General features: G+C 49.1%; 1 pseudogene; it reads right to left on the bottom strand.

The window, feature by feature from the left end:
- Positions 1-1,350: 1,350 nt before the first annotated feature.
- On the bottom strand, positions 1,351-1,589 carry LOC139267602 (U2 spliceosomal RNA; annotated as a pseudogene).
- Positions 1,590-9,485: the final 7,896 nt, after the last annotated feature.

Genomic DNA, 9,485 nt, shown 5'->3' on the forward strand with positions numbered 1-9,485 from the left:
ACTATGGCAAGAGCGAAGATCAATTTGTCAGGTTCATTTAGCCTGACAATCCAGCTAAAAATCAGTTTCTAGCTGCTGGCCTTAGAAAATCTGGCAAGATTACCTTGGCCTTACTGCCGACATCCGAATTACTGCCAGGAGCCAGCAGTGCCATTACAACATTAAATTAACATATAAGCAACTTATGTAAGGACTTGATGAACACTAGAAATAACTTTGTCCAAAATTGAGCTAAAAATTCGGGGATTTAGTACCAGCCTTTACTGTCTGATTCGTGGGACAAAATAGAGGCCGCCACATTTCCGCTCGCTTCCGGCGGGTCCTGCGGTGGCCGCCATTTTCAGCTGGGCGGTAGTGCTGCCAATATCTGCGCTTGTGAAAATGATATAGATTATGCAGATCATGATGTCAGTGAGTGTGCAACGCTCACTTGATGCCTGATCTCCTATTTTCAACTTCGCCGCTCCACTTACCGGCATGCCTGAACTGCAACCAGCTGAGCAAGCGTTGACAAGCAGGAAGGAATCTCTAGCAGCTCATGTTTAAAGGGATCATGTTTCTTCAGTTTGGCTGGCTCTGTGGAACCTTCTGCAACTGCACTAGCTTTATAAACTTCTTTCAAGATCCTAAAGTGACAGGGAGTGTTGAGGCAAGTGGAGAACGCCTTCATTCTTATTTAAAGGCTTCTGCTCACAGAACTTATTCATAGTCATGGAAGCTCTACTGGCAGTCCACTTCATGCTCGAGTATCTTCGGAAGAGGAAGCAGAGGCAGCGAAGATGAGAAGCTGCGTGCAGGGAGAGGAGGCGCAGGGGGGCTCTCAACAGGAGGCCTTACCCATCGTGGATCTTCCGAGAGCTCTTCTCTTATATCCACTTAAGCGAGGAGCAGTGTATCAGGAGGCTCCACTTTGTCAAGGAGGTGGTCACAGAACTCTTGCACCCAGACTTTCAGCCTCATGGCTGCTGCCAAAAAAGAGTTTGGTTATGGTGAGGGGAGATGGGGAGGAGGTAGGGGGGGCAGGGAAGTAAGCATACGGCAACAGCAGATTATAAGTAAGAAGAGGAAGAAGTGGCTTTGAGAAGAAGGACTAACAATGAGCATACCATTGTTATCTTCAACCTCGCTTGTTGCCATGGCCTCCATGGCTTCCTGTCCAATGATGTCCAGCACTCGCTCCTCCAGTTGGCTCAGGGCATGTATGGCAACTTGCCCTCCACCTGTCTGTCATTTTTTTTTTTGAAATTCGTAGCCAATCGTTCCAATTCTTTGTCAAATCACAAACGCCAGAGGTCACCTTACACACGCCAAGGATCACTCTGCGCCAATGCTCTTAGCCAAAAGGCCTAGAGCCACTGCACCGTTCCTGGAAGTACTGCAATACCAGGTTCATGCCATGGAGGTGGATGGGTCAGGTCCCCCACACACCTCCGTGGAGGTGGATGGGTCAAGCCACCCCACCCACCTCCTATTTCCAAAAAAGCAAGCATATACCTTCCTGATCCAGGGAGAACCACCTTGGGGTTATGGTGGTTACTCCCCTGTCAGGTCAGTTACGCATGATCTTAGCCAAAAGGCCGAGAACCTGTCTGTCATTGCTCCTGCAAGAGAAAGGAAAGTATTTGAGTGAGTGTGGTGCAATGTATTTGGGTGATGTGCCTGCCATAATTGAATACCTGTCAGTGTGTGCATGGTGTGGGATGTGGGTGTGAGTGTTGCAGCAGTGGTAAGGTTGTGAGAGTGAAGTGAAGCTATGATTGTGAGGTGTGAGTGGTGATAGGTAGAGATTGCTGGTAGGTGAGTGCTGGGGGTGTGATGCATTGAGCAGTGCATTAGCCTTGTGGTGCAGATCGTGGGAAAGGCTGAAGCCTTCACACACCCTGACCTGCCTTGTGAGGTCAATAAACTTCTTGCAACATTGTATGGGAGACCTGGGGACCACACTAGTGGCCATCACATAATTGGATATCTCCTGCCACAGCCTTCTTGACGTTTAGGCCTATGGCTTCCTGTCAACTTGCGGGAAGAGGACAGGCTGCCTCCTCTCCACGGTCACCACCAGTGCCTCAAGAGCTGCGTCAGGGAATCGGCTTGTTCTCTGCCTGTGCTGAGGCTCGGCCATTTCTTAGCAGTAGTGTCTGCTTCCAAGTGGAATTTCAAGTGGAATGACAATGAGGTGCTGTTGCATCAATGCACCTCCCCTTTAATTAGTGGATAAAGCCCAGGCCAAACATGACTGGGAATTAGACTGCACCCGATATTGGGCTGCCTGTTGAGCAGCAAGCCAATGAGCAGGAGTTTTAGTGCAGAACTCAGCACCCTATTCATGTTAATGAGAACTGAGCACGAGTTGTGTGTGCTACCCGGACCACTTTGACCCGGTGCAGCACAATAGTGCTAGGCTATGACACCGCCTGTTTTCAGGCCATGTTCAATTTTTAGCCCTTAATATCTATAATATATTTTATTATAGCACACATTTCCAGTAAGCATCGCACTTAGGAGTCGAAAACCGGGGCGGTAACCAAGACGAGGCGGACTTCTTGTACCCAGCACAGAAGTCCCGCCCCAGCAGCAAAATTGGGGTTTCTGTCCCCGAGAGAAAGTGGAGTGCAATGTCGTGTGCTCATCTTCCTCTCAGGGGTGGGATTAGAGAGCTAGCGACGGGAATTTACCAGTGCTGCGCAGAGCATTGCGGAGCGGTGGCGGGAGCATAGGGCCCACCCCTTCTGTTTTTCAGCTGCCAGTTTTCCTCAGTAACTGACATTTCTAATTGTCCAATAACTGATTTTAAAGAAAAATAAAAAATATATATTTCACAATAAAATGGTTAAAATTACCGAATTAATTGTTTTTCTGGCTTGCATGTGTTTTTATGTTTGCATTAAAGTTGTTACTTGAGGAGATCAGATATTCGGAAAAGCCTGGACTTGGACGTGATATAGTTGCTCTGAGCAGTGACTCTGTCAGCTGAAGGCAAATCCTGAAGTTTGATATGTTCAGTGTGTACAATTTCCCGGTTAGCCCGAGAAACAGTGTTTCTCTTCAGTTTCTAACAATTTTGTTTCGTTGATCTCAAAATTATTCGAAGAAAAACTAGGGGACATATTTCAAAACCTTTATTAAGGTAGAGCTTATGTTGAATGGATTCTTGGTGTGTGTGTGAAAGCACTGGGGAACGTGTGCCTGTATATTACTTGCAACCCTTCATTCTTCTCAACAATTATGCAATAAGATTCATAACTTAAGCTGCATTCTCAAAACTGTCACCTGCAAATGCCCAGCTTCTCAGCGCCATCCTATCTTTCGTCTCTTTAGGCAGAAAGAGGCTCCTACAGAAGACACCTCAGAGGAAGACTATCCTCCTGAGGTTGCAAGGCCATGCATTCCATCCCTCACACTCCACGCGGGTTAGACTGGAGAGTGTGGTCACCCCCAGGGATGCTGCACACGGGCCTTTACAAAGAGAATTAGTGTCGCCAGCCTTTGCAGCTTTGATGGAAGCACAAATGGCTGCCATGGAGACTCTGGGATGCATCTTGAGAGACTGGTGTCCACCTTGGACAGTTTGATGGACTGAGTAGATAGGGGCTTTGAAGGAATCACTCAACGTCTGCAACCTGCTCTCCTGCAGATCAGTGAAAGTGCTGAGCACAGCCCTTCAAGAGGTTGATGCGATGGGACTGGTACGCGTTACCTTCTCTCAAGCTGGAAGCAGGTCTGTTCCTTCGCTACCCTCTCAACCAATACCCACCATCTTTGTGCTCGCATGGCAGCAGCCCAGATGCAGTAGTCTGCAGTCAGGTTTCACGCAGGATCGAGAACACAGAAGTTAACAGTCACGAACATCTCAAAAGGTACTAACGTGAGGAATAGCAGCTTTCCACCAGCTTGGCTGAGGCAGCCCGGGGAGCAGTTCGTAGCAACTGTAGGAAATCTTATAAGAAAAGCACTATGGGTTAACACTTGTGTGAGAAAGGAATGGAACGCAATTATTGCATTGGCCATACAATTAATCACCTTTATCATATTTAACACTTCGGTCTGCAGTGTGGTTTAAAAGCAACATGCATTGTCAGCATGTCTTATTTTTATAGAAGCTGTCTGAATGGTTTGAATGTTCTATAATGCAGGGTCAAGCGAGTGGCAAAAGATGTAACAAAAACTGTTATGCAGAGGGGCTTTGTGTAAGTTTTGAGGGCAAGGGAATTAAGCAGGTTCTGAATCACTGAGCAATTAGCTGATTCCTTAAATCTCTTGCTGCAAGACATTGAGGTCGGACTCCTTCTGCTGCTTCCTCGCCTTCTATATCTGATGAGAACTGTGCTTCCTCTGCATGTCGAGGTTGTGCATCATCATCATCATCATCATCATAGGCAGTCCCTCGGGATCGAGGAAGACTTGCTTCCACTCTTAAAATGAGTCTTTAGGTGGCTGAACAGTCCAATACGAGAACCACAGTCTCTGCCACAGTGGGACAGATAGTTGTTGAGAGAAAGGGAGGATAGGACTGGTTTGCCGCACGCTCTTTCCGCTGCCTGCGCTTGATTTCTGCATGCTCTCGGCGATGAGACTTGAGGTGCTCAGCGCCCTCCCGGATGCACTTCCTCCACTTAGGGCGGTCTTTGGCCAGGGACTCCCAGGTGTCAGTGGGGATGTTGCACTTTATCAGGGAGGCTTTGAGGGTGTCCTTGTAACGTTTCCTCTGCCCGCCTTTGACTAGTTTGCCGTGAAGGAGTTCCAAGTAGAGCGCTTGCTTTGGGAGTCTCGTGTCTGGCATGCAGACAATGTGGCCTGGCCAGCGGAGCTGATCAAATGTGGTCAGTGCTTCAATGCTGGCCTGGTCGAGGACGCCAAATGTTGTTGTGTCTGTCCTCCCAGGGGATTTGTAGGATCTTGCAGAGACATCGTTGGTGGTAGTTCTCCAGCGACTTCAGGTGTCCACTGCACATGGTCCATGTCTCTGAGCCATACAGGAGGGCAGGTATTACTACAGCCCTGTAGACCATGAGCTTGGTGGCAGATTTGAGGGCCTGGTCTTCGAACATTCTTTTCCTCAGGCGGCCGAAGGCTGCACTGGCGCACTGGAGGCGGTGTTGAATCTCGTCGTCAATGTCTGCTCTTGTTGACGAGAGGCTCCCGAGGTATGGGAAATGGTCCACGTTGTCCAGGGCTGTGCCATGGATCTTGATGAGGGGGGCGGCAGTGCTGTGCGCTGAGGACAGGCTGCTAGAGGACCTTTGTCTTACGGATGTTTAGCATAAGGTCCATGCTTTCATATGCCTCAGTAAATAGGTCGACTATGTCCTGGAGTTCAGCCTCTGTATGTGCACAGACGCAGGCGGCGTCCTCGTACTGTAGCTCAACGACAGAGGTTGGGGTGGTCTTGGACCTGGCCTGGAGACGACGAAGGTTGAACAGCTTCCCACTGGTTCAGTAGTTTAGTTCCATTCCGGCGGGGAGCTTGTTGACTGAGGTGGAGCATGGCAGCGAGGAAGATTGAGAGGAGGGCTGGGGCGATGATGCAGCCCTGTTTCAACCTGGTCGGACGTGGATTGAGTCTTTAATGGATCCGTTGGTAAGGATCACGGCCTGCATGTCGTCATGGAGCAGGCGGAGGATGTTGGCAAACTTTTGGGGGCATCCGAAATGGAGGAGGATGCTCCATAGATCCTGGCAGTTGACAGTGTCAAAGGCCTTTGTAAGATCGAAGGCAGCCATGTATAAGGGTTCCCTGCATTTTTCCTGCAGCTGTCGCGCTGTAAAAACCATGTCTGTTATGCCCCGTAGGGAACGAAATCTGCACTGTGACTCCGGGAGGAACTCCTCGGCCACAGGGAGAAGACGGTTGAGGAGGACTCTAGTGATGACTTTCCCTGTGGCTGATAGCAGGGAGGTTCCTCTGTAGTTGCTGCAGTCGGATGTCCCCTTTTTTAAAGATGATCATGATCATTGCATCTCTGAGATCTCCCAGCATGCTCTCCTCCCTCCAGATGAGAGAGATGAGGTCATGTAGTTGCGCCAACAGTGCCTCTCCACCATACTTCAGTGCCTCAACAGGGATTCCACCCGCTCCCGTAGCCTTGTTGTTCTTAAGCTGTCTCATGGCTTTTTCTACCTTGGGGTTTTTCTGAGGTGGTGGCGGTAGCATGCTGTGGGATGGAGTCGAGAACACTCGAGTCAAAAGCAGAGTCTCAATTGAGGAGATCTTCAAAGTGCTCCTTCCAGCGGGTCCTGACTGCCTCGGTGTCCTTGATGAGTGTTTCCTGTTCTTGGCCAGCAGTGGGGTGGAGCCTTGGGAGTTTGAACCGCAGTTGGCCTTGACTGCGATAAAGAATCCTCGTATGTTATGGCTGTTGGCCAGCTGCTGTATCTCCTGTGTTTCCTCCATCCACCACCTGTTCTTTGGGTCCCAGATTTTTTGTTGGACCTCAGCCTTGAGCTGTCTGTAATGCTGCTTTGCTGCTCCGGGGTTGGGTTGTTGCTTAAGGCTCAGAAACATGTCCATATGCAAAAGTGGTCGCAGAGCCCTCAGGCATCAGTAGTTGAAGCATTCACGGATGAGCTGCTAGTGCAAGTCTCGAGCAATCGTTCAAGGGGCACGATGGACGGCCCTCCTCCGACCTCGTGCTCCGGCATCAGGCACTAGCATGCTTTCCTGATTGTCGTTATCATCCACATCCTGGTCTTCCATAATACTATCATCATGCACTGGACCCTCACGTCAGTCTTTGGGTTCCACTACCAGCTCCTGCTGCCTCATGATGGCTAAGTTATGAAGCATGCAGCACACAACAGTGAAGTGACTGACAATCTGAGGAGAGTATTGCAACTGTCCTCCAGAATGGTATAGGCATCGGAATCGCCGTTTCAAAATGCCAATGGTCCTCTCAATGATGCTGCGCGTCGCAATGTGCGCCATGTTGTATTGACGGTCAGCTTCTGTCCGTGTCACGCGTATGGGCATCATGAGACAGGTGGTCAGGCCGTACCCTTTGTCTCCCAGTAGCCAGCTCTGCCCTTCTGGCTGCTGCTCAAACATGTCAGATATAACGCTGTCGCGTAGGATGAATGCAGCGTGGGTGCTGCCAGGGTATCTCGCATCGACTGACATGATGCGCTGCTTGTCGTCACACACGAGCTGCTCATTGATAGAGTGGAAACCTTTCCTATTTCGGTACTGCTCAGATTTCTCCACAGGTGCTCGCAAGGCGATGTGGGTACAATCAATGCAGCCCTGTACCTTTGGGAAGCCGACAATCCTGAAGAAGCCCACAGCCCTCTCATGGATCGCTTGTGCGGTCATTGGGAAATTGATTAAGTCATTCCTTTGCACATAAAGTGCAGCCGTGACCTGGCAAACGCAGGCATGTATTGCACGTTGAGAGATGGCACACACATCTCCAGTTGTAGCCTGAAACGATCCCGAGGCATAGAAAGAAAGTGCAGCTGTTATCTTCACTTCAACAGACAAGGCAGTTGTCCTTCTGCTTCTGGGCTGCAAATCTGATCTCACCATATCACACATCTCAGTGACAACTTCTCTGCGAAAACACAATCAGCCTCGCTCATGTCCAGGTACGAGCGCCTGGTTCGATATTGTCGACGTGGGTAAGGTCTCCTGCCCATCAACCTATGGGCTACGATGTTCCTGGTGCAGTGAGCTCTAATCAATTCTCTCCTATGCAGTGAATTGATGGCAAACCATTGCATAATACGTGGTGTTGACAATGCAGCACCCATTCTGAAAATTTAAATATAAAACTGTTTATGTGGCTGCCTCTCCCTGTCCAAATGGCCTCAGTCCCCCTCACAGCTCGAAGGCTGCTGCTGTATCTTTGACTGCCGGCCAGCCACTGACGCCACCCCTAAAGCGTGGCCGAATGGCCTCAAGAACCTTAATGAGCTACGTGTGTCCTGCGTTGATTCTTCGGCTCCCGGCCAGCCACTGACGCCGCTGCAATCCCATGGCTGAATGGCCTCAAGTCCGTCCGGGTGCTGCATCTTCGAGGGGAATAAAGGCCTGCCTCAAGCACCGCAGCTCAGCTCGAAGGCTGCTTGCTGCCACTGCCGTCGAGACACTGACACCACACCGCTGCCTGAAACACTTTCTTTTGCATATGGACATGTTTATTCTTTACAGTTGTTCCTACGTTGTGTTGTGTTAATGGAACATGAAACAGTTTTAATGAAAAAATATTTTATTGAAAAGTTAACGTCACTCTAATAAAATATTTGTTGTATCAAACTATACTTTTTAATATGACTCTTGAAGATCACTTAAAAACTTTAAGATCACTTATAAACTTGTAAAGTTACAAAACACTTTCTATGTGAAAAATTTTACACTCTAAGATCACTTACACTTCAAGATCACTTTTTAGATGCAAAATTAAATAATTTACAGAATGTGAGAGCATTTACACTATAAGATCACTCGAAAACCCTGAGATCACTTATATGTTGTAAAGTTACAAAACTTACAAAACAGTTTCATTGTGAAAAATCTTACACTCTGAAGAACACTTAAACTTCAGGATCACTTTTTAGGTGCAAAATTAAATAAGATACAAAAAAATGTGAGAGCATTTACACTATAAGATCACTTAAAAACCATAAGATCCCTTATAAGTTGTAAAGTTACAAAACTTACAAAACAATTTCAATTTGAAAAATGCTACTACAGCTACATCAAGAACAAGAACAAAAGCAGCAAAGAAAGGCTGCAACCATGTCTCATCCATATCTCAGTGAATGTTCACTTCCTCATGGGGGTGTCATTTGATTGGCTGGGCTGTGTGCCCTTATTGCAGCAGCTACCTCAACCAGGCCCTCCCTGACGGCCTGTGCCGACACTTGCATGCCCTCCCTGATGGCCTGTGCCATAATTTGTTTGCCCTCCCTGACGGCCTGAGCCATCGATTGCACTCCCTCGGACATTCCCTCCCTAAGTTCCCGTGTCATTACTGCTATTTCTCCCGTCAGGACCGTCAACTCTTCACCTACTGCATTGACGCCACCGATTGGTCTCCATACCCAATGCCACAACCTGAGCCGCATCTGTTGCACGCTCCAATCTCCTCTGCCTGGGTCTGCCTCGTGGCACCACTACACTGGGAGGCGCGGGCACGGACGGTGGGATGCTCGGTGTTGCAAGCGGCACCACTACACAGGGAGGCGCAGGCTGGGACTGTGGGACGCTCTGTGTTCCAGACGGCTGAACTGGAGGGAGAGGCTCGGGCTGGAATGGTGGGGTGCTCTGTGTTGCAGATGGCGGAACTAGAGAGAGAGACTCGGGCTGGAACGGTAGGACGCTCGGTGTTCCAGACGACAACACTCGAGTGCGAGCCGTGGGCTGGGATGTTGGACGAATGGGTGTAAACTGCTCCATGATATCAGCAGCAATACTGGGACCCGAAGCGTCGGAATCAAAACCATAGTCGGTGGAACCAGAACCTATGCGATAGGGAGGCGCAGGCTCGGAC

This window comes from Pristiophorus japonicus, chromosome 7, assembly GCF_044704955.1.
Source record: "Pristiophorus japonicus isolate sPriJap1 chromosome 7, sPriJap1.hap1, whole genome shotgun sequence".
Taxonomy (NCBI): Eukaryota; Metazoa; Chordata; class Chondrichthyes; family Pristiophoridae; genus Pristiophorus; species Pristiophorus japonicus.